This window comes from Pseudophryne corroboree, chromosome 5, assembly GCF_028390025.1.
Source record: "Pseudophryne corroboree isolate aPseCor3 chromosome 5, aPseCor3.hap2, whole genome shotgun sequence".
Taxonomy (NCBI): domain Eukaryota; kingdom Metazoa; phylum Chordata; class Amphibia; order Anura; family Myobatrachidae; genus Pseudophryne; species Pseudophryne corroboree.
The window spans coordinates 838,030,759-838,055,758 of NC_086448.1; the positions used below are offsets into that span (position 1 = coordinate 838,030,759).

General features: G+C 47.5%; 1 protein-coding gene across 3 annotated transcripts in view; it reads left to right on the top strand.

Annotated features, from left to right (window-relative positions):
• The window catches only part of NBEAL2 (neurobeachin like 2), a 236,199-nt gene that overhangs the window by 58,085 nt on the left and 153,114 nt on the right, over positions 1–25,000 (top strand). The window lies entirely within an intron of this gene.

Consider the following 25,000-nt stretch of genomic DNA (forward strand, 5'->3'; position numbering starts at 1 on the left):
CTGTCTCCTGTGCTCGGTTCCACTCCTGACCTGATATGAGGAGCTGGATAATGTTTCCCTGTGCTGTGTGACTGAGCGCTGTGTGAGGGGTATTCTGTTCTCCCTGCTGCTGTCACCTGTGATATGAGGAGCTGGATAATGTTTCCCCTGATGCTGTGTGACTGAGCGCTGTGTGAGGGGTATTCTGGCTGCTCCTGTGCTGTCACCTGTGATATGAGGAGCTGGATAATGTTTCCCTGTGCTGTGTGACTGAGCGCTGTGTGAGGGGTATTCTGTCTGCTCCTGTGCTGTCACCTGTGATATGAGGAGCTGGATAATGTTTCCCTGTGCTGTGTGACTGAGCGCTGTGTGAGGGGTATTCCTGGCTGCTCCTGCGCTGTCACCTGTGATATGAGAGCTGGATAATGTTTCCCTGTGCTGTGTGACTGAGCGCTGTGTGAGGGGTATTCTGTCTCCTGCGCTGTCACCTGTGATATGAGGAGCTGGATAATGTTTCCCTGTGCTGTGTGACTGAGCGCTGTGTGAGGGGTATTCTGGCTGCTCCTGTGCTGTCACCTGTGATATGAGGAGCTGGATAATGTTTCCCTGTGCTGTGTGACTGAGCGCTGTGTGAGGGGTATTCTGTCTGCTCCTGTGCTGTCACCTGTGATATGAGGAGCTGGATAATGTTTCCCTGTGCTGTGTGACTGAGCGCTGTGTGAGGGGTATTCTGGCTGCTCCTGTGCTGTCACCTGTGATATGAGGAGCTGGATAATGTTTCCCTGTGCTGTGTGACTGAGCGCTGTGTGAGGGGTATTCTGTGCTCCTGCGCTGTCACCTGTGATATGAGGAGCTGGATAATGTTTCCCTGTGCTGTGTGACTGAGCGCTGTGTCGAGGGGTATTCTGGCTGCTCCTGTGCTGTCACCTGTGATATGAGGAGCTGGATAATGTTTCCCTGTGCTGTGTGACTGAGCGCTGTGTGAGGGTATTCTGGCTGCTCCTGTGCTGTCACCTGTGATATGAGGAGCTGGATAATGTTTCCCTGTGCTGTGTGACTGAGCGCTGTGTGAGGGGTATTCTGTCTGCTCCTGTGCTGTCACCTGTGATATGAGGAGCTGGATAATGTTTCCCTGTGCTGTGTGACTGAGCGCTGTGTGAGGGGTATTCTGCTGCTCCTGTGCTGTCACCTGTGATATGAGGAGCTGGATAATGTTTCCCTGTGCTGTGTGACTGAGCGCTGTGTGAGGGGTATTCTGCTCTCCTGAGCTGTCACCTGTGATATGAGGAGCTGGATAATGTTTCCCTGTGCTGTGTGACTGAGCGCTGTGTGAGGGGTATTCTGGCTGCTCCTGTGCTGTCACCTGTGATATGAGGAGCTGGATAATGTTTCCCTGTGCTGTGTGACTGAGCGCTGTGTGAGGGGTATTCTGGCTGCTCCTGTGCTGTCACCTGTGATATGAGGAGCTGGATAATGTTTCCCTGTGCTGTGTGACTGAGCGCTGTGTGAGGGGTATTCTGTCTCCTGTGCTGTCACCTGTGATATGAGGAGCTGGATAATGTTTCCCTGTGCTGTGTGACTGAGCGCTGTGTGAGGGGTATTCTGTCTCCTGTGCTGTCACCTGTGATATGAGGAGCTGGATAATGTTTCCCTGTGCTGTGTGACTGAGCGCTGTGTGAGGGGTATTCTGTCTCCTGTGCTGTCACCTGTGATATGAGGAGCTGGATAATGTTTCCCTGTGCTGTGTGACTGAGCGCTGTGTGAGGGGTATTCTGTCTCCTGTGCTGTCACCTGTGATATGAGGAGCTGGATAATGTTTCCCTGTGCTGTGTGACTGAGCGCTGTGTGAGGGGTATTCTGTCTCCTGTGCTGTCACCTGTGATATGAGGAGCTGGATAATGTTTCCCTGTGCTGTGTGACTGAGCGCTGTGTGAGGGGTATTCTGTCTCCTGTGCTGTCACCTGTGATATGAGGAGCTGGATAATGTTTCCCTGTGCTGTGTGACTGAGCGCTGTGTGAGGGGTATTCTGTCTCCTGTGCTGTCACCTGTGATATGAAGAGCTGGATAATGTTTCCCTGTGCTGTGTGACTGAGCGCTGTGTGAGGGGTATTCTGGCTGCTCCTGTGCTGTCACCTGTGATATGAGGAGCTGGATAATGTTTCCCTGTGCTGTGTGACTGAGCGCTGTGTGAGGGGTATTCTGGCTGCTCCTGCGCTGTCACCTGTGATATGAAGAGCTGGATAATGTTTCCCTGTGCTGTGTGACTGAGCGCTGTGTGAGGGGTATTCTGGCTGCTCCTGTGCTGTCACCTGTGATATGAAGAGCTGGATAATGTTTCCCTGTGCTGTGTGACCGAGCGCTGTGTGAGGGGTATTCTGTCTGCTCCTGTGCTGTCACCTGTGATATGAGGAGCTGGATAATGTTTCCCTGTGCTGTGTGACTGAGCGCTGTGTGAGGGGTATTCTGTCTCCTGTGCTGTCACCTGTGATATGAGGAGCTGGATAATGTTTCCCTGTGCTGTGTGACTGAGCGCTGTGTGAGGGGTATTCTGGCTGCTCCTGTGCTGTCACCTGTGATATGAAGAGCTGGATAATGTTTCCCTGTGCTGTGTGACCGAGCGCTGTGTGAGGGGTATTCTGTCTGCTCCTGTGCTGTCACCTGTGATATGAGGAGCTGGATAATGTTTCCCTGTGCTGTGTGACTGAGCGCTGTGTGAGGGGTATTCTGTCTCCTGTGCTGTCACCTGTGATATGAAGAGCTGGATAATGTTTCCCTGTGCTGTGTGACTGAGCGCTGTGTGAGGGGTATTCTGGCTGCTCCTGTGCTGTCACCTGTGATATGAAGAGCTGGATAATGTTTCCCTGTGCTGTGTGACTGAGCGCTGTGTGAGGGGTATTCTGGCTGCTCCTGTGCTGTCACCTGTGATATGAGGAGCTGGATAATGTTTCCCTGTGCTGTGTGACTGAGCGCTGTGTGAGGGGTATTCTGGCTGCTCCTGTGCTGTCACCTGTGATATGAAGAGCTGGATAATGTTTCCCTGTGCTGTGTGACTGAGCGCTGTGTGAGGGGTATTCTGTCTCCTGTGCTGTCACCTGTGATATGAGGAGCTGGATAATGTTTCCCTGTGCTGTGTGACTGAGCGCTGTGTGAGGGGTATTCTGGCTGCTCCTGTGCTGTCACCTGTGATATGAGGAGCTGGATAATGTTTCCCTGTGCTGTGTGACTGAGCGCTGTGTGAGGGGTATTCTGGCTGCTCCTGTGCTGTCACCTGTGATATGAAGAGCTGGATAATGTTTCCCTGTGACTGTCTCTAGGTGCAATATGTCTTTCCCCAGTAACACGTGTGTGAGCCAGATCTGAATGTTCTCTGTGCTCCTAGTAGTAGAGATAAGGCGCTGGTAACGGCAGAACACTAGTGCGGTATGCGGAGCGTGGCGTGTCTGATGCCAGGAGGGCAGTGCCCACGGTCATACATTAACATGATCCGCTCTGCCAAACACTGGACATAGTTGAGTCTGTTCCAGAAAAAGACATGCTTTACATTCCAAGCAGTCTGCTGCATGCCCATATCCAGCCAACCCTGGGACTTGTAGTTCTACAACCACTGGACAACAACGATTGTCCCTGCCTTGGGTGCTTTTACAATATAATTCATTACCAAAAGAAGCCTTTATATAACGCTGACTAACCTCCTATGATGCTAACCACTGTGCCACCGGGTGTCAGTGCAGATATTTTACAAATGCCCTTTCTGGAATGGAGCTTTGAAGGTGTTTCTGGGTCCTGGGAATCCTAGGTTTACGCTGGATGACGTGAAATGTGTTTCCTAAGCTCGTTCTATTAGCTCATTATAGCGCTGGCCGGGCGTCTCCGCCACACCAAATACCCCAGCCAGAGGGTTCAGCATTTGTAGAAAGGTCGGTTTCGGTAAGATTGGCTTATGTTTGACCATCATTCTCAGCCCTGTCCCGTGTAAGGATGTAATTAGCAGTCGGTTGTGTATTTGTCATATTAGGATGAGCTTGTGTAATTTATCAGTGTAGAGAATGGAGAAGTGGAGCAATATAACTTTTATAGCATGTACTTGACACATGCTAACAGATTGGTTGCTATGGGAAACTTCCACTGGTCCACTAACACACTGTTTTCACTGCTTGATAAATCTACCCCTGAGTCTCTTCTGAAGGGACGCTGCGGCTGGAGCACTTGGTGTATCTCCAGCCTTGGCTGCTGGGAGCAGTTTCTTGTCAGTTCTTTTGTTATTGCGAGGTCCTAGCGGCGAGGAAGTGGCCATTTCCTATGACAACATCTCGCTGCTAGCAGTAGATCTGCCTGTATCAGGTTTCCCGGGGCTGGAAGAGCAGCTGCATCAGTCATCAAAAGCAACTTGTAACTCCAAAAATCTAAAAGCACCAACCGGTCGTCGCAGTCTCTAGTCCAATTCAATCACAATGTTATAAATTTCCTCCCGGCACTGACTGTTCTCTGCGCTAATTCTGAATTTTGTAAAGAATTTCTATCAAATATTGGCATTGCTGCAGCTTTAGGGGATGTGCACTGCATTGTGGGTAGATGAGGATGCAGTGACCGTTTTAGGATGGGTGGGCATGAATTGGGCCTACAGTATTTCATAGTGCAGCCAACACAAAGAATTTTGGAAAATTGAACCACCTGCTAAACTGTGGTAACCCTGCACGGCAGCTGCGTCTGGCGGGGTCACCCTGCTCGGCAGCTGCATCTGGCGGGGTCACCCTGCTTGGAAGCTGCGTCTGGCGGGGCCACCCTGCACGGAAGCTGCGTCTGGCGGGGCCACCCTGCACGGCAGCTGCTTCTGGCGGGGCCACCCTGCACGGAAACTGCGTCTGGCGGAGCCACCCTGCACGGCAGCTGCTTCTGGCGGGGCCACCCTGCACGGCAGCTGCGTCTGGCGGGGCCACCCTGCACGGCAGCTGCGTCTGGCGGGGCCACCCTGCATGGCAGCTGCGTCTGGCGGGGCCACCCTGCACGGCAGCTGCGTCTGGCGGGTAGCTGCGTCCGGCAGGGTCACCCTGCACAGCAGCTGTGTCTGGCGGGGTCACCCTGCACAGCAGCTGTGTCTGGCGGGGTCACCCTGCACAGCAGCTGCGTCCGGCGGGTAGCTGCGTCCGGCAGGGTCACCCTGCACAGCTGCTGCGTCTGGCGGGGTCACCCTGCACAGCAAACATAGTGAAAATAGTTGATCGTTAATCTAATTTTGAGTTAGGCAACAACACAATATAACAGTCAGTGGGAGCAGACTGTAGATGGAATGATTGCCATAAAGAAGGTTTTGCGTATATGGATAAGAGAACATAGTGTCTGTGTCACAAATGCGTGTATGAAACCGGTTGTACACGTGTAACACCACCTCGCAGACTGTGTCTGTTCCATGTGTGTGATCGCTGGAGATTGGGCTGATACAGAGTTCCTTAGAGGAGGAGAATCACCAAAATCTCTCTCTTGCCTGCACCAGTTCTATTCCACTGCGTAAGGGCTGACTGCGGCAGCCACAGTATTGTTTCCACAAAGCACAACTGTCGCTGCATTGTTGTGGTGTAGACGATGTATAGCATGCACCGGTCACATTGGTGCAGAGTTTCCAAATCTCAGCCATTGCAGTCCAGGTTTTAAGGATATCCATGTTTTAGTCCAGATTGTTAAATCAAACTGACAGAGATACTAATTGTCACCTGTGCTCAAGCATGAATATTCTTAGAGCCTGGACTGTAATGGCCAGCGTATGGAAAACTTTGCTGTACATTATACACCGTCCGCTGACCTCAGCCGGGTATATATATGCTGGTGTCCGAATTCTGCACTTAATGCAAGAAAAACAACATATGTGACACTAAAAATCATTGTTCCAATGAGACATTTTTACATGTATGTAACTCGCGGTACATTACGCTGCAGTATCTCTAACACCACTTGCGGTACATTACGCTGCAGTATCTCTAACACCACTTGCGGTACATTACACTGCAGTATCTCTAACACCACTTGCGGTACATTACACTGCAGCATCTCTGTAACACCACTTGCGGTACATTACACTGCAGTATCTCTGTAACACCACTTGCGGTACATTACACTGCAGCATCTCTGTAACACCACTTGCGGTACATTACACTGCGGTATCTCTGTAACACCACTTGCGGTACATTACACTGCGGTATCTCTGTAACACCACTTGCGGTACATTACACTGCAGTATCTCTAACACCACTTGCGGTACATTACACTGCAGTATCTCTAACACCACTTGCGGTACATTACACTGCAGTATCTCTAACACCACTTGCGGTACATTACACTGCAGTATCTCTGTAACACCACTTGCGGTACATTACACTGCAGTATCTCTGTAACACCACTTGCGGTACATTACACTGCAGCATCTCTGTAACACCACTTGCGGTACATTACACTGCGGTATCTCTGTAACACCACTTGCGGTACATTACACTGCAGTATCTCTGTAACACCACTTGCGGTACATTACACTGCAGTATCTCTGTAACACCACTTGCGGTACATTACACTGCAGTATCTCTAACACCACTTGCGGTACATTACACTGCATTATCTCTGTAACACCACTTGCGGTACATTACACTGCATTATCTCTGTAACACCACTTGCGGTACATTACACTGCAGTATCTCTGTAACACCACTTGCGGTACATTACACTGCGGTATCTCTAACACCACTTGTGGTACATTACACAGCGGTATCTCTGTAACACCACTTGCGGTACATTACGCTGCAGTATCTCTGTAACACCACTTGCGGTACATTACACTGCAGTATCTCTAACACCACTTGCGGTACATTACACTGCAGTATCTCTGTAACACCACTTGCGGTACATTACACTGCACTATATCTGTAACACCACTTGCGGTACATTACGCTGCAGTATCTCTGTAACACCACTTGCGGTACATTACACTGCAGTATCTCTAACACCACTTGCGGTACATTACGCTGCAGTATCTCTGTAACACCACTTGCGGTACATTACACTGCACTATATCTGTAACATCACTTGCGGTACATTACGGTGCAGTATCTCTGTAACACCACTTGCGGTACATTACGCTGCAGTATCTCTGTAACACCACTTGCGGTACATTACGCTGCAGTATCTCTAACACCACTTGCGGTACATTACGCTGCAGTATCTCTGTAACACCACTTGCGGTACATTACACTGCAGCATCTCTGTAACACCACTTGCGGTACATTACGCTGCAGCATCTCTGTAACACCACTTGCGGTACATTACGCTGCAGTATCTCTGTAACACCACTTGCGGTACATTACACTGCAGCATCTCTGTAACACCACTTGCGGTACATTACGCTGCAGCATCTCTGTAACACCACTTGCGGTACATTACGCTGCAGCATCTCTGTAACACCACTTGCGGTACATTACACTGCGGTATATCTGTAACACCACTCGCGGTACATTACGCTGCAGCATCTCTGTAACACCACTTGCGGTACATTACGCTGCAGCATCTCTGTAACACCACTTGCGGTACATTACGCTGCAGTATCTCTAACACCACTTGCGGTACATTACGCTGCAGTATCTCTGTAACACCACTTGTGGTACATTACACAGCGGTATCTCTGTAACACCACTTGCGGTACATTACACTGCAGTATCTCTGTAACACCACTTGCGGTACATTACGCTGCAGTATCTCTGTAACACCACTTGCGGTACATTACGCTGCAGCATCTCTGTAACACCACTTGCGGTACATTACGCTGCAGCATCTCTGTAACACCACTTGCGGTACATTACGCTGCAGTATCTCTAACACCACTTGCGGTACATTACGCTGCAGTATCTCTGTAACACCACTTGCGGTACATTACGCTGTAGTATCTCTGTAACACCACTTGCGGTACATTACGCTGCAGCATCTCTGTAACACCACTTGCGGTACATTACACTGCAGCATCTCTGTAACACCACTTGCGGTACATTACACTGCGGTATCTCTGTAACACCACTTGCGGTACATTACGCTGCAGCATCTCTGTAACACCACTTGCGGTACATTACGCTGCAGTATCTCTAACACCACTTGCGGTACATTACACTGCAGCATCTCTGTAACACCACTTGCGGTACATTACGCTGCAGTATCTCTAACACCACTTGCGGTACATTACACTGCAGTATCTCTGTAACACCACTTGTGGTACATTACACTGCAGTATCTCTGTAACACCACTTGCGGTACATTACGCTGCAGTATCTCTGTAACACCACTTGTGGTACATTACACTGCAGTATCTCTGTAACACCACTTGCGGTACATTACGCTGCAGTATCTCTGTAACACCACTTGCGGTACATTATGCTGCAGTATCTCTGTAACACCACTTGCGGTACATTATGCTGCAGTATCTCTGTAACACCACTTGCGGTACATTACGCTGCAGTATCTCTAACACCACTTGCGGTACATTATGCTGCAGCATCTCTGTAACACCACTTGCGGTACATTACACTGCAGTATCTCTAACACCACTTGCGGTACATTACACTGCGGTATCTCTAACACCACTTGCGGTACATTACACTGCAGTATCTCTGTAACACCACTTGCGGTACATTACACTGCAGTATCTCTGTAACACCACTTGCGGTACATTACACTGCAGTATCTCTGTAACACCACTTGCGGTACATTACACTGCAGTATCTCTGTAACACCACTTGCGGTACATTACACTGCAGTATCTCTGTAACACCACTTGCGGTACATTACACTGCAGTATCTCTGTAACACCACTTGCGGTACATTACACTGCAGTATCTCTGTAACACCACTTGCGGTACATTACACTGCAGTATCTCTGTAACACCACTTGCGGTACATTACACTGCAGTATCTCTGTAACACCACTTGCGGTACATTACACTGCAGCATCTCTGTAACACCACTTGCGGTACATTACGCTGCAGCATCTCTGTAACACCACTTGCGGTACATTACGCTGCAGCATCTCTGTAACACCACTTGCGGTACATTACGCTGGAGCATCTCTAACACCACTTGCGGTACATTACACTGCAGTATCTCTGTAACACCACTTGCGGTACATTACACTGCAGTATCTCTGTAACACCACTTGCGGTACATTACACTGCGGTATCTCTAACACCACTTGCGGTACATTACGCTGCAGTATCTCTGTAACACCACTTGCGGTACATTACACTGCAGCATCTCTGTAACACCACTTGCGGTACATTACACTGCAGTATCTCTGTAACACCACTTGCGGTACATTACACTGCGGTATCTCTAACACCACTTGCGGTACATTACGCTGCAGTATCTCTGTAACACCACTTGCGGTACATTACGCTGCGGTATCTCTGTAACACCACTTGCGGTACATTACACTGCAGTATCTCTAACACCACTTGCGGTACATTACGCTGCAGCATCTCTGAAACACCACTTGCGGTACATTACACTGCGGTATCTCTGTAACACCACTTGCGGTACATTACACTGCAGCATCTCTGTAACACCACTTGCGGTACATTACACTGCAGTATCTCTGTAACACCACTTGCGGTACATTACACTGCAGTATCTCTGTAACACCACTTGCGGTACATTACACTGCAGTATCTCTGTAACACCACTTGCGGTACATTACACTGCAGTATATCTGTAACACCACTTGCGGTACATTACACTGCAGTATCTCTAACACCACTTGCGGTACATTACACTGCACTATATCTGTAACACCACTTGCGGTACATTACACTGCGGTATCTCTGTAACACCACTTGCGGTACATTACACTGCAGTATCTCTGTAACACCACTTGCGGTACATTACACTGCGGTATCTCTGTAACACCACTTGCGGTACATTACACTGCAGTATCTCTGTAACACCACTTGCGGTACATTACACTGCAGTATCTCTGTAACACCACTTGCGGTACATTACGCTGCAGCATCTCTGTAACACCACTTGCAGTACATTACACTGCAGCATCTCTGTAACACCACTTGCGGTACATTACACTGCAGCATCTCTGTAACACCACTTGCGGTACATTACACTGCAGTATCTCTGTAACACCACTTGCGGTACATTACACTGCGGTATCTCTGTAACACCACTTGCGGTACATTACGCTGCAGCATCTCTGTAACACCACTTGCAGTACATTACACTGCAGCATCTCTGTAACACCACTTGCGGTACATTATGCTGCAGTATCTCTGTAACACCACTTGCGGTACATTACACTGCAGCATCTCTGTAACACCACTCGCGGTACATTACGCTGCAGTATCTCTGTAACACCACTTGCGGTACATTACGCTGCAGCATCTCTGTAACACCACTTGCGGTACATTACGGTGCAGTATCTCTGTAACACCACTTGCGGTACATTACACTGCAGTATCTCTAACACCACTTGCGGTACATTACACTGCAGTATCTCTAACACCACTTGCGGTACATTACGCTGCAGTATCTCTAACACCACTTGTGGTACATTACACTGCGGTATCTCTGTAACACCACTTGCGGTACATTACACTGCAGTATCTCTAACACCACTTGCGGTACATTACACTGCACTATATCTGTAACACCACTTGCGGTACATTACACTGCGGTATCTCTGTAACACCACTTGCGGTACATTACACTGCAGTATCTCTGTAACACCACTTGCGGTACATTACACTGCGGTATCTCTGTAACACCACTTGCGGTACATTACACTGCAGTATCTCTGTAACACCACTTGCGGTACATTACACTGCAGTATCTCTGTAACACCACTTGCGGTACATTACGCTGCAGCATCTCTGTAACACCACTTGCAGTACATTACACTGCAGCATCTCTGTAACACCACTTGCGGTACATTACACTGCAGCATCTCTGTAACACCACTTGCGGTACATTACACTGCAGTATCTCTGTAACACCACTTGCGGTACATTACACTGCGGTATCTCTGTAACACCACTTGCGGTACATTACGCTGCAGCATCTCTGTAACACCACTTGCAGTACATTACACTGCAGCATCTCTGTAACACCACTTGCGGTACATTATGCTGCAGTATCTCTGTAACACCACTTGCGGTACATTACACTGCAGCATCTCTGTAACACCACTCGCGGTACATTACGCTGCAGTATCTCTGTAACACCACTTGCGGTACATTACGCTGCAGCATCTCTGTAACACCACTTGCGGTACATTACGGTGCAGTATCTCTGTAACACCACTTGCGGTACATTACACTGCAGTATCTCTAACACCACTTGCGGTACATTACACTGCAGTATCTCTAACACCACTTGCGGTACATTACGCTGCAGTATCTCTAACACCACTTGCGGTACATTACACTGCGGTATCTCTGTAACACCACTTGCGGTACATTACGCTGCAGTATCTCTAACACCACTTGCGGTACATTACGCTGCAGCATCTCTGTAACACCACTTGCGGTACATTACACTGCGGTATCTCTAACACCACTTGTGGTACATTACACTGCAGTATCTCTAACACCACTTGCGGTACATTACACTGCGGTATCTCTAACACCACTTGCGGTACATTACACTGCACTATATCTGTAACACCACTCGCGGTACATTACGCTGCAGTATCTCTAACACCACTTGCGGTACATTACACTGCGGTATCTCTGTAACACCACTTGCGGTACATTACGCTGCAGCATCTCTGTAACACCACTTGCGGTACATTACGCTGTGGTATCTCTGTAACACCACTTGCGGTACATTACGCTGCAGTATCTCTAACACCACTTGCGGTACATTACACTGCAGTATCTCTGTAACACCACTTGCGGTACATTACACTGCAGTATCTCTGTAACACCACTTGCGGTATATTACGGTGCAGTATCTCTGTAACACCACTTGCGGTACATTACACTGCAGCATCTCTCTAACACCACTTGCGGTACATTACACTGCGGTATCTCTAACACCACTTGCGGTACATTACGCTGCAGTATCTCTGTAACACCACTTGCGGTACATTACGCTGCAGTATCTCTCTAACACCACTTGCGGTAACTTGCGCTGCAGTATCTTTGTAACACCACTTGCCGTACATTACGCTGCGGTATCTCTGTAACACCACTTGCGGTACATTACGCTGCAGTATCTCTAACACAACTTGCGGTACATTACACTGCAGTATCTCTGTAACACCACTTGCGGTACATTACACTGCGGTATCTCTGTAACACCACTTGCGGTACATTACACTGCAGTATCTCTGTAACACCACTTGCGGTACATTACACTGCAGTATCTCTAACACCACTTGCGGTACATTACGCTGCAGTATCTCTGTAACACCACTTGCGGTACGTTACACTGCACTATATCTGTAACACCACTTGCAGTACATTACACTGCAGCATCTCTGTAACACCACTTGCGGTACATTACACTGCACTATATCTGTAACACCACTTGCAGTACATTACACTGCAGTATCTCTGTAACACCACTTGCGGTACATTACACTGCGGTATCTCTGTAACACCACTTGCGGTACATTACACTGCAGCATCTCTGTAACACCACTTGCGGTACATTACACTGCGGTATCTCTGTAACACCACTTGCGGTACATTACACTGCAGCATCTCTGTAACACCACTTGCGGTACATTACACTGCATTATCTCTGTAACACCACTTGCGGTACATTACACTGCAGCATCTCTGTAACACCACTTGCGGTACATTACACTGCAGCATCTCTGTAACACCACTTGCGGTACATTACACTGCAGCATCTCTGTAACACCACTTGCGGTACATTACACTGCATTATCTCTGTAACACCACTTGCGGTACATTACACTGCGGTATCTCTGTAACACCACTTGCGGTACATTACGCTGCAGTATCTCTGTAACACCACTTGTGGTACATTACACTGCAGTATCTCTGTAACACCACTTGCGGTACATTACGCTGCAGTATCTCTGTAACACCACTTGCGGTACATTATGCTGCAGTATCTCTGTAACACCACTTGCGGTACATTATGCTGCAGTATCTCTGTAACACCACTTGCGGTACATTACGCTGCAGTATCTCTAACACCACTTGCGGTACATTATGCTGCAGCATCTCTGTAACACCACTTGCGGTACATTACACTGCAGTATCTCTAACACCACTTGCGGTACATTACACTGCGGTATCTCTAACACCACTTGCGGTACATTACACTGCAGTATCTCTGTAACACCACTTGCGGTACATTACACTGCAGTATCTCTGTAACACCACTTGCGGTACATTACACTGCAGTATCTCTGTAACACCACTTGCGGTACATTACACTGCAGTATCTCTGTAACACCACTTGCGGTACATTACACTGCAGTATCTCTGTAACACCACTTGCGGTACATTACACTGCAGTATCTCTGTAACACCACTTGCGGTACATTACACTGCAGTATCTCTGTAACACCACTTGCGGTACATTACACTGCAGTATCTCTGTAACACCACTTGCGGTACATTACACTGCAGTATCTCTGTAACACCACTTGCGGTACATTACACTGCAGCATCTCTGTAACACCACTTGCGGTACATTACGCTGCAGCATCTCTGTAACACCACTTGCGGTACATTACGCTGCAGCATCTCTGTAACACCACTTGCGGTACATTACGCTGGAGCATCTCTAACACCACTTGCGGTACATTACACTGCAGTATCTCTGTAACACCACTTGCGGTACATTACACTGCAGTATCTCTGTAACACCACTTGCGGTACATTACACTGCGGTATCTCTAACACCACTTGCGGTACATTACGCTGCAGTATCTCTGTAACACCACTTGCGGTACATTACACTGCAGCATCTCTGTAACACCACTTGCGGTACATTACACTGCAGTATCTCTGTAACACCACTTGCGGTACATTACACTGCGGTATCTCTAACACCACTTGCGGTACATTACGCTGCAGTATCTCTGTAACACCACTTGCGGTACATTACGCTGCGGTATCTCTGTAACACCACTTGCGGTACATTACACTGCAGTATCTCTAACACCACTTGCGGTACATTACGCTGCAGCATCTCTGAAACACCACTTGCGGTACATTACACTGCGGTATCTCTGTAACACCACTTGCGGTACATTACACTGCAGCATCTCTGTAACACCACTTGCGGTACATTACACTGCAGTATCTCTGTAACACCACTTGCGGTACATTACACTGCAGTATCTCTGTAACACCACTTGCGGTACATTACACTGCAGTATCTCTGTAACACCACTTGCGGTACATTACACTGCAGTATATCTGTAACACCACTTGCGGTACATTACACTGCAGTATCTCTAACACCACTTGCGGTACATTACACTGCACTATATCTGTAACACCACTTGCGGTACATTACACTGCGGTATCTCTGTAACACCACTTGCGGTACATTACACTGCAGTATCTCTGTAACACCACTTGCGGTACATTACACTGCGGTATCTCTGTAACACCACTTGCGGTACATTACACTGCAGTATCTCTGTAACACCACTTGCGGTACATTACACTGCAGTATCTCTGTAACACCACTTGCGGTACATTACGCTGCAGCATCTCTGTAACACCACTTGCAGTACATTACACTGCAGCATCTCTGTAACACCACTTGCGGTACATTACACTGCAGCATCTCTGTAACACCACTTGCGGTACATTACACTGCAGTATCTCTGTAACACCACTTGCGGTACATTACACTGCGGTATCTCTGTAACACCACTTGCGGTACATTACGCTGCAGCATCTCTGTAACACCACTTGCAGTACATTACACTGCAGCATCTCTGTAACACCACTTGCGGTACATTATGCTGCAGTATCTCTGTAACACCACTTGCGGTACATTACACTGCAGCATCTCTGTAACACCACTCGCGGTACATTACGCTGCAGTATCTCTGTAACACCACTTGCGGTACATTACGCTGCAGCATCTCTGTAACACCACTTGCGGTACATTACGGTGCAGTATCTCTGTAACACCACTTGCGGTACATTACACTGCAGTATCTCTAACACCACTTGCGGTACATTACACTGCAGTATCTCTAACACCACTTGCGGTACATTACGCTGCAGTATCTCTAACACCACTTGTGGTACATTACACTGCGGTATCTCTGTAACACCACTTGCGGTACATTACACTGCAGTATCTCTAACACCACTTGCGGTACATTACACTGCACTATATCTGTAACACCACTTGCGGTACATTACACTGCGGTATCTCTGTAACACCACTTGCGGTACATTACACTGCAGTATCTCTGTAACACCACTTGCGGTACATTACACTGCGGTATCTCTGTAACACCACTTGCGGTACATTACACTGCAGTATCTCTGTAACACCACTTGCGGTACATTACACTGCAGTATCTCTGTAACACCACTTGCGGTACATTACGCTGCAGCATCTCTGTAACACCACTTGCAGTACATTACACTGCAGCATCTCTGTAACACCACTTGCGGTACATTACACTGCAGCATCTCTGTAACACCACTTGCGGTACATTACACTGCAGTATCTCTGTAACACCACTTGCGGTACATTACACTGCGGTATCTCTGTAACACCACTTGCGGTACATTACGCTGCAGCATCTCTGTAACACCACTTGCAGTACATTACACTGCAGCATCTCTGTAACACCACTTGCGGTACATTATGCTGCAGTATCTCTGTAACACCACTTGCGGTACATTACACTGCAGCATCTCTGTAACACCACTCGCGGTACATTACGCTGCAGTATCTCTGTAACACCACTTGCGGTACATTACGCTGCAGCATCTCTGTAACACCACTTGCGGTACATTACGGTGCAGTATCTCTGTAACACCACTTGCGGTACATTACACTGCAGTATCTCTAACACCACTTGCGGTACATTACACTGCAGTATCTCTAACACCACTTGCGGTACATTACGCTGCAGTATCTCTAACACCACTTGCGGTACATTACACTGCGGTATCTCTGTAACACCACTTGCGGTACATTACGCTGCAGTATCTCTAACACCACTTGCGGTACATTACGCTGCAGCATCTCTGTAACACCACTTGCGGTACATTACACTGCGGTATCTCTAACACCACTTGTGGTACATTACACTGCAGTATCTCTAACACCACTTGCGGTACATTACACTGCGGTATCTCTAACACCACTTGCGGTACATTACACTGCACTATATCTGTAACACCACTCGCGGTACATTACGCTGCAGTATCTCTAACACCACTTGCGGTACATTACACTGCGGTATCTCTGTAACACCACTTGCGGTACATTACGCTGCAGCATCTCTGTAACACCACTTGCGGTACATTACGCTGTGGTATCTCTGTAACACCACTTGCGGTACATTACGCTGCAGTATCTCTAACACCACTTGCGGTACATTACACTGCAGTATCTCTGTAACACCACTTGCGGTACATTACACTGCAGTATCTCTGTAACACCACTTGCGGTATATTACGGTGCAGTATCTCTGTAACACCACTTGCGGTACATTACACTGCAGCATCTCTCTAACACCACTTGCGGTACATTACACTGCGGTATCTCTAACACCACTTGCGGTACATTACGCTGCAGTATCTCTGTAACACCACTTGCGGTACATTACGCTGCAGTATCTCTCTAACACCACTTGCGGTAACTTGCGCTGCAGTATCTTTGTAACACCACTTGCCGTACATTACGCTGCGGTATCTCTGTAACACCACTTGCGGTACATTACGCTGCAGTATCTCTAACACAACTTGCGGTACATTACACTGCAGTATCTCTGTAACACCACTTGCGGTACATTACACTGCGGTATCTCTGTAACACCACTTGCGGTACATTACACTGCAGTATCTCTGTAACACCACTTGCGGTACATTACACTGCAGTATCTCTAACACCACTTGCGGTACATTACGCTGCAGTATCTCTGTAACACCACTTGCGGTACGTTACACTGCACTATATCTGTAACACCACTTGCAGTACATTACACTGCAGCATCTCTGTAACACCACTTGCGGTACATTACACTGCACTATATCTGTAACACCACTTGCAGTACATTACACTGCAGTATCTCTGTAACACCACTTGCGGTACATTACACTGCGGTATCTCTGTAACACCACTTGCGGTACATTACACTGCAGCATCTCTGTAACACCACTTGCGGTACATTACACTGCGGTATCTCTGTAACACCACTTGCGGTACATTACACTGCAGCATCTCTGTAACACCACTTGCGGTACATTACACTGCATTATCTCTGTAACACCACTTGCGGTACATTACACTGCAGCATCTCTGTAACACCACTTGCGGTACATTACACTGCAGCATCTCTGTAACACCACTTGCGGTACATTACACTGCAGCATCTCTGTAACACCACTTGCGGTACATTACACTGCATTATCTCTGTAACACCACTTGCGGTACATTACACTGCGGTATCTCTGTAACACCACTTGCGGTACATTACACTGCAGTATCTCTGTAACACCACTTGCGGTACATTACGCTGCAGTATCTCTGTAACACCACTTGCGGTACATTATGCTGCAGCATCTCTGTAACACCACTTGCGGTACATTACACTGCGGTATCTCTGTAACACCACTTGCGGTACATTACGCTGCAGCATCTCTGTAACACCACTTGCGGTACATTACACTGCAGTATCTCTGTAACACCACTTGCGGTACATTATGCTGCAGTATCTCTGTAACACCACTTGCGGTACATTACACTGCACTATATCTGTAACACCACTTGCGGTACATTATGCTGCAGTATCTCTGTAACACCACTTGCGGTACATTACGCTGCAGTATCTCTGTAACACCACTTGCGGTACATTACACTGCAGCATCTCTGTAACACCACTTGCGGTACATTACGCTGCAGTATCTCTGTAACACCACTTGCGGTACATTACACTGCAGCATCTCTGTAACACCACTTGCGGTACATTACGCTGCAGTATCTCTAACACCACTTGCGGTACATTACACTGCAGCATCTCTGTAACACCACTTGCGGTACATTACGGTGCAGTATCTCTGTAACACCACTTGCGGTACATTACGCTGCAGTATCTCTGTAACACCACTTGCGGTACATTACACTGCGGTATCTCTGTAACACCACTTGCGGTACATTACGGTGCAGTATCTCTGTAACACCACTTGCGGTACATTACGCTGCAGCATCTCTGTAACACCACTTGCAGTACATTACGCTGCAGTATCTCTGTAACACCACTTGCGGTACATTACACTGCAGCATCTCTGTAACACCACTTGCAGTACATTACGCTGCAGTATCTCTGTAACACCACTTGCGGTACATTACGCTGCAGTATCTCTGTAACACCACTTGCGGTACATTACACTGCAGTATCTCTAACACCACTTGCGGTACATTACGCTGCAGTATCTTTGTAACACCACTTGCCGTACATTACGCTGCGGTATCTCTGTAACACCACTTGCGGTACATTACACTGCAGTATCTCTGTAACACCACTTGCGGTACATTACGCTGCAGTATCTCTGTAACACCACTTGCGGTACATTACACTGCGGTATCTCTGTAACACCACTTGCGGTACATTACGCTGCAGTATCTCTGTAACACCACTTGCTGTACATTATGCTGCAGTATCTCTGTAACACCACTTGCGGTACATTACGCTGCAGTATCTCTGTAACACCACTTGCGGTACATTACACTGCGGTATCTCTGTAACACCACTTGCTGTACATTACACTGCAGCATCTCTGTAACACCACTTGCAGTACATTACGCTGCAGTATCTCTGTAACACCACTTGCGGTACATTACGCTGCAGTATCTTTGTAACACCACTTGCGGTACATTACGCTGCGGTATCTCTGTAACACCACTTGCGGTACATTACGCTGCAGTATCTCTAACACAACTTGCGGTACATTACACTGCAGTATCTCTGTAACACCACTTGCGGTACATTACACTGCGGTATCTCTGTAACACCACTTGCGGTACATTACACTGCAGTATCTCTGTAACACCACTTGCGGTACATTACACTGCAGTATCTCTAACACCACTTGCGGTACATTACACTGCAGTATCTCTGTAACACCACTTGCGGTACATTACACTGCACTATATCTGTAACACCACTTGCAGTACATTACACTGCAGCATCTCTGTAACACCACTTGCGGTACATTACACTGCAGTATCTCTGTAACACCACTTGCGGTACATTACACTGCACTATATCTGTAACACCACTTGCGGTACATTACACTGCAGCATCTCTGTAACACCACTTGCGGTACATTACACTGCAGTATCTCTAACACCACTTGCGGTACATTACACTGCACTATATCTGTAACACCACTTGCGGTACATTACACTGCAGTATCTCTGTAACACCACTTGCGGTACATTACACTGCAGCATCTCTGTAACACCACTTGCGGTACATTACACTGCAGTATCTCTGTAACACCACTTGCGGTACATTACACTGCAGTATCTCTGTAACACCACTTGCGGTACATTACACTGCAGTATCTCTGTAACACCACTTGCGGTACATTACGCTGCAGTATCTCTGTAACACCACTTGCGGTACATTACGCTGCGGTATCTCTGTAACACCACTTGCGGTACATTACGCTGCAGCATCTCTGTAACACCACTTGCGGTACATTACGCTGCAGCATCTCTGTAACACCACTTGCGGTACATTACACTGCACTATATCTGTAACATCACTTGCGGTACATTACACTGCAGTATCTCTCTAACACCACTTGCGGTAACTTGCGCTGCAGCATCTCTGTAACACCACTTGCGGTACATTACACTGCGGTATCTCTGTAACACCACTTGCGGTACATTACGCTGCAGTATCTCTGTAACACCACTTGCGGTACATTACACTGCGGTATCTCTGTAACACCACTTGCGGTACATTACGGTGCAGTATCTCTGTAACACCACTTGCGGTACATTACGCTGCAGTATCTCTGTAACACCACTTGCGGTACATTACACTGCGGTATCTCTGTAACACCACTTGCTGTACATTACACTGCAGCATCTCTGTAACACCACTTGCAGTACATTACGCTGCAGTATCTCTGTAACACCACTTGCGGTACATTACACTGCAGTATCTCTGTAACACCACTTGCGGTACATTACACTGCAGCATCTCTAACACCACTTGCGGTACATTACACTGCGGTATCTCTGTAACACCACTTGCGGTACATTACACTGCGGTATCTCTGTAACACCACTTGCGGTACATTACGCTGCAGCATCTCTGTAACACCACTTGCGGTACATTACGGTGCAGTATCTCTGTAACACCACTTGCGGTACATTACACTGCAGCATTTCTGTAACACCACTCGCGGTACATTACGCTGCAGTATCTCTGTAACACCACTTGCGGTATATTACGCTGCAGTATCTCTGTAACACCACTCGCGGTACATTACGCTGCAGTATCTCTGTAACACCACTTGCGGTACATTACACTGCACTATATCTGTAACACCACTTGCGGTACATTACGCTGCAGCATCTCTGTAACACCACTTGCGGTACATTATGCTGCAGTATCTCTGTAACACCACTTGCGGTACATTACACTGCAGTATATCTGTAACACCACTTGCGGTACATTACACTGCAGTATCTCTGTAACACCACTTGCGGTACATTACACTGCAGTATCTCTAACACCACTTGCGGTACATTACACTGCAGTATCTCTGTAACACCACTTGCGGTACATTACACTGCAGTATCTCTGTAACACCACTTGCGGTACATTACACTGCAGTATCTCTAACACCACTTGCGGTACATTACACTGCAGCATCTCTGTAACACCACTTGCGGTACATTACACTGCAGTATCTCTAACACCACTTGCGGTACATTACACTGCAGTATCTCTAACACCACTTGCGGTACATTACGCTGCAGTATCTCTAACACCACTTGCGGTACATTACACTGCGGTATCTCTAACACCACTTGTGGTACATTACACTGCGGTATCTCTGTAACACCACTTGCGGTACATTACGCTGCAGTATCTCTAACACCACTTGCGGTACATTACACTGCGGTATCTCTAACACCACTTGTGGTACATTACACTGCAGTATCTCTAACACCACTTGCGGTACATTACACTGCGGTATCTCTAACACCACTTGCGGTACATTACACTGCACTATATCTGTAACACCACTCGCGGTACATTACGCTGCAGTATCTCTAACACCACTTGCGGTACATTACACTGCGGTATCTCTGTAACACCACTTGCGGTACATTACGCTGCAGCATCTCTGTAACACCACTTGCGGTACATTACACTGCGGTATCTCTGTAACACCACTTGCGGTACATTACGCTGCAGCATCTCTGTAACACCACTTGCGGTACATTACGCTGTGGTATCTCTGTAACACCACTTGCGGTACATTACGCTGCAGTATCTCTGTAACACCACTTGCGGTACATTACACTGCAGTATCTCTAACACCACTTGCGGTACATTACACTGCAGTATCTCTGTAACACCACTTGCGGTACATTACACTGCAGTATCTCTGTAACACCACTTGCGGTACATTACACTGCAGTATCTCTGTAACACCACTTGCGGTAACTTGCGCTGCAGTATCTCTAACACCACTTGCCGTACATTACGCTGCGGTATCTCTGTAACACCACTTGCGGTACATTACGCTGCAGTATCTCTAACACCACTTGCGGTACATTACACTGCAGTATCTCTGTAACACCACTTGCGGTACATTACGCTGCAGTATCTCTGTAACACCACTTGCGGTACATTACACTGCAGTATCTCTGTAACACCACTTGCGGTATATTACGGTGCAGTATCTCTGTAACACCACTTGCGGTACATTACACTGCAGCATCTCTCTAACACCACTTGCGGTACATTACACTGCGGTATCTCTAACACCACTTGCGGTACATTACGCTGCAGTATCTCTGTAACACCACTTGCGGTACATTACGCTGCAGTATCTCTCTAACACCACTTGCGGTAACTTGCGCTGCAGTATCTTTGTAACACCACTTGCCGTACATTACGCTGCGGTATCTCTGTAACACCACTTGCGGTACATTACGCTGCAGTATCTCTAACACAACTTGCGGTACATTACACTGCAGTATCTCTGTAACACCACTTGCGGTACATTACACTGCGGTATCTCTGTAACACCACTTGCGGTACATTACACTGCACTATATCTGTAACACCACTTGCAGTACATTACACTGCAGCATCTCTGTAACACCACTTGCGGTACATTACACTGCGGTATCTCTGTAACACCACTTGCGGTACATTACACTGCAGTATCTCTGTAACACCACTTGCAGTACATTACACTGCAGCATCTCTGTAACACCACTTGCGGTACATTACACTGCGGTATCTCTGTAACACCACTTGCGGTACATTACACTGCAGTATCTCTGTAACACCACTTGCGGTACATTACACTGCACTATATCTGTAACACCACTTGCGGTACATTACACTGCGGTATCTCTGTAACACCACTTGCGGTACATTACACTGCAGTATCTCTGTAACACCACTTGCGGTACATTACACTGCACTATATCTGTAACACCACTTGCGGTACATTACACTGCGGTATCTCTGTAACACCACTTGCGGTACATTACACTGCAGCATCTCTGTAACACCACTTGCGGTACATTACGCTGCAGTATCTCTGTAACACCACTTGCGGTACATTACGCTGCAGTATCTCTGTAACACCACTTGCGGTACATTACACTGCAGTATCTCTGTAACACCACTTGCGGTACATTACACTGCACTATATCTGTAACACCACTTGCAGTACATTACACTGCAGCATCTCTGTAACACCACTTGCGGTACATTACGCTGCAGTATCTCTAACACCACTTGCGGTACATTACACTGCAGTATCTCTGTAACACCACTTGCAGTACATTACACTGCAGCATCTCTGTAACACCACTTGTGGTACATTACGCTGCAGTATCTCTGTAACACCACTTGCGGTACATTACACTGCAGTATCTCTGTAACACCACTTGTGGTACATTACACTGCAGTATCTCTGTAACACCACTTGCGGTACATTACGCTGCAGTATCTCTGTAACACCACTTGCGGTACATTACACTGCAGTATCTCTGTAACACCACTTGCGGTACATTACACTGCAGTATCTCTGTAACACCACTTGCTGTACATTATGCTGCAGTATCTCTGTAACACCACTTGCAGTACATTACACTGCAGCTTCTCTGTAACACCACTTGCTGTACATTACGCTGCAGTATCTCTGTAACACCACTTGCGGTACATTACGCTGCAGTATCTCTGTAACACCACTTGCGGTACATTACACTGCAGCATCTCTGTAACACCACTTGCGGTACATTACGCTGCAGTATCTCTGTAACACCACTTGCGGTACATTACACTGCAGTATCTCTGTAACACCACTTGCGGTACATTACGCTGCAGTATCTCTGTAACACCACTTGCGGTACATTATGCTGCAGCATCTCTGTAACACCACTTGCGGTACATTACGCTGCAGTATCTCTGTAACACCACTTGCGGTACATTATGCTGCAGCATCTCTGTAACACCACTTGCGGTACATTACGCTGCAGCATCTCTGTAACACCACTTGCGGTACATTACGGTGCAGTATCTCTGTAACACCACTTGCGGTACATTACACTGCGGTATCTCTGTAACACCACTTGCGGTACATTACACTGCGGTATCTCTGTAACACCACTTGCGGTACATTACACTGCAGCATCTCTGTAACACCACTTGCGGTACATTATGCTGCAGTATCTCTGTAACACCACTTGCGGTACATTACACTGCAGTGTCTCTGTAACACCACTTGCGGTACATTACACTGCAGTATCTCTGTAACACCACTTGCGGTACATTACACTGCAGCATCTCTGTAACACCACTTGCGGTACATTACGCTGCAGTATCTCTAACACCACTTGCGGTACATTACGCTGCAGCATCTCTGTAACACCACTTGCGGTACATTACACTGCGGTATCTCTAACACCACTTGTGGTACATTACACTGCGGTATCTCTGTAACACCACTTGCGGTACATTACGCTGCAGTATCTCTGTAACACCACTTGCGGTACATTACACTGCAGCATCTCTGTAACACCACTTGCGGTACATTACACTGCGGTATCTCTGTAACACCACTTGCGGTACATTACACTGCGGTATCTCTGTAACACCACTTGCGGTACATTACGCTGCAGCTTCTCTGTAACACCACTTGCGGTACATTACACTGCTGTATCTCTGTAACACCACTTGCGGTACATTACGCTGCAGCTTCTCTGTAACACCACTTGCGGTACATTACACTGCGGTATCTCTGTAACACCACTTGCGGTACATTACACTGCAGCATCTCTGTAACACCACTTGCGGTACATTACACTGCGGTATCTCTGTAACACCACTTGCGGTACATTACACTGCAGTATCTCTGTAACACCACTTGCGGTACATTACGCTGCGGTATCTCTGTAACACCACTTGCGGTACATTACGCTGCGGTATCTCTGTAACACCACTTGCGGTACATTACGCTGCAGTATCTCTAACACCACTTGCGGTACATTACACTGCAGCATCTCTGTAACACCACTTGCGGTACATTACACTGCGGT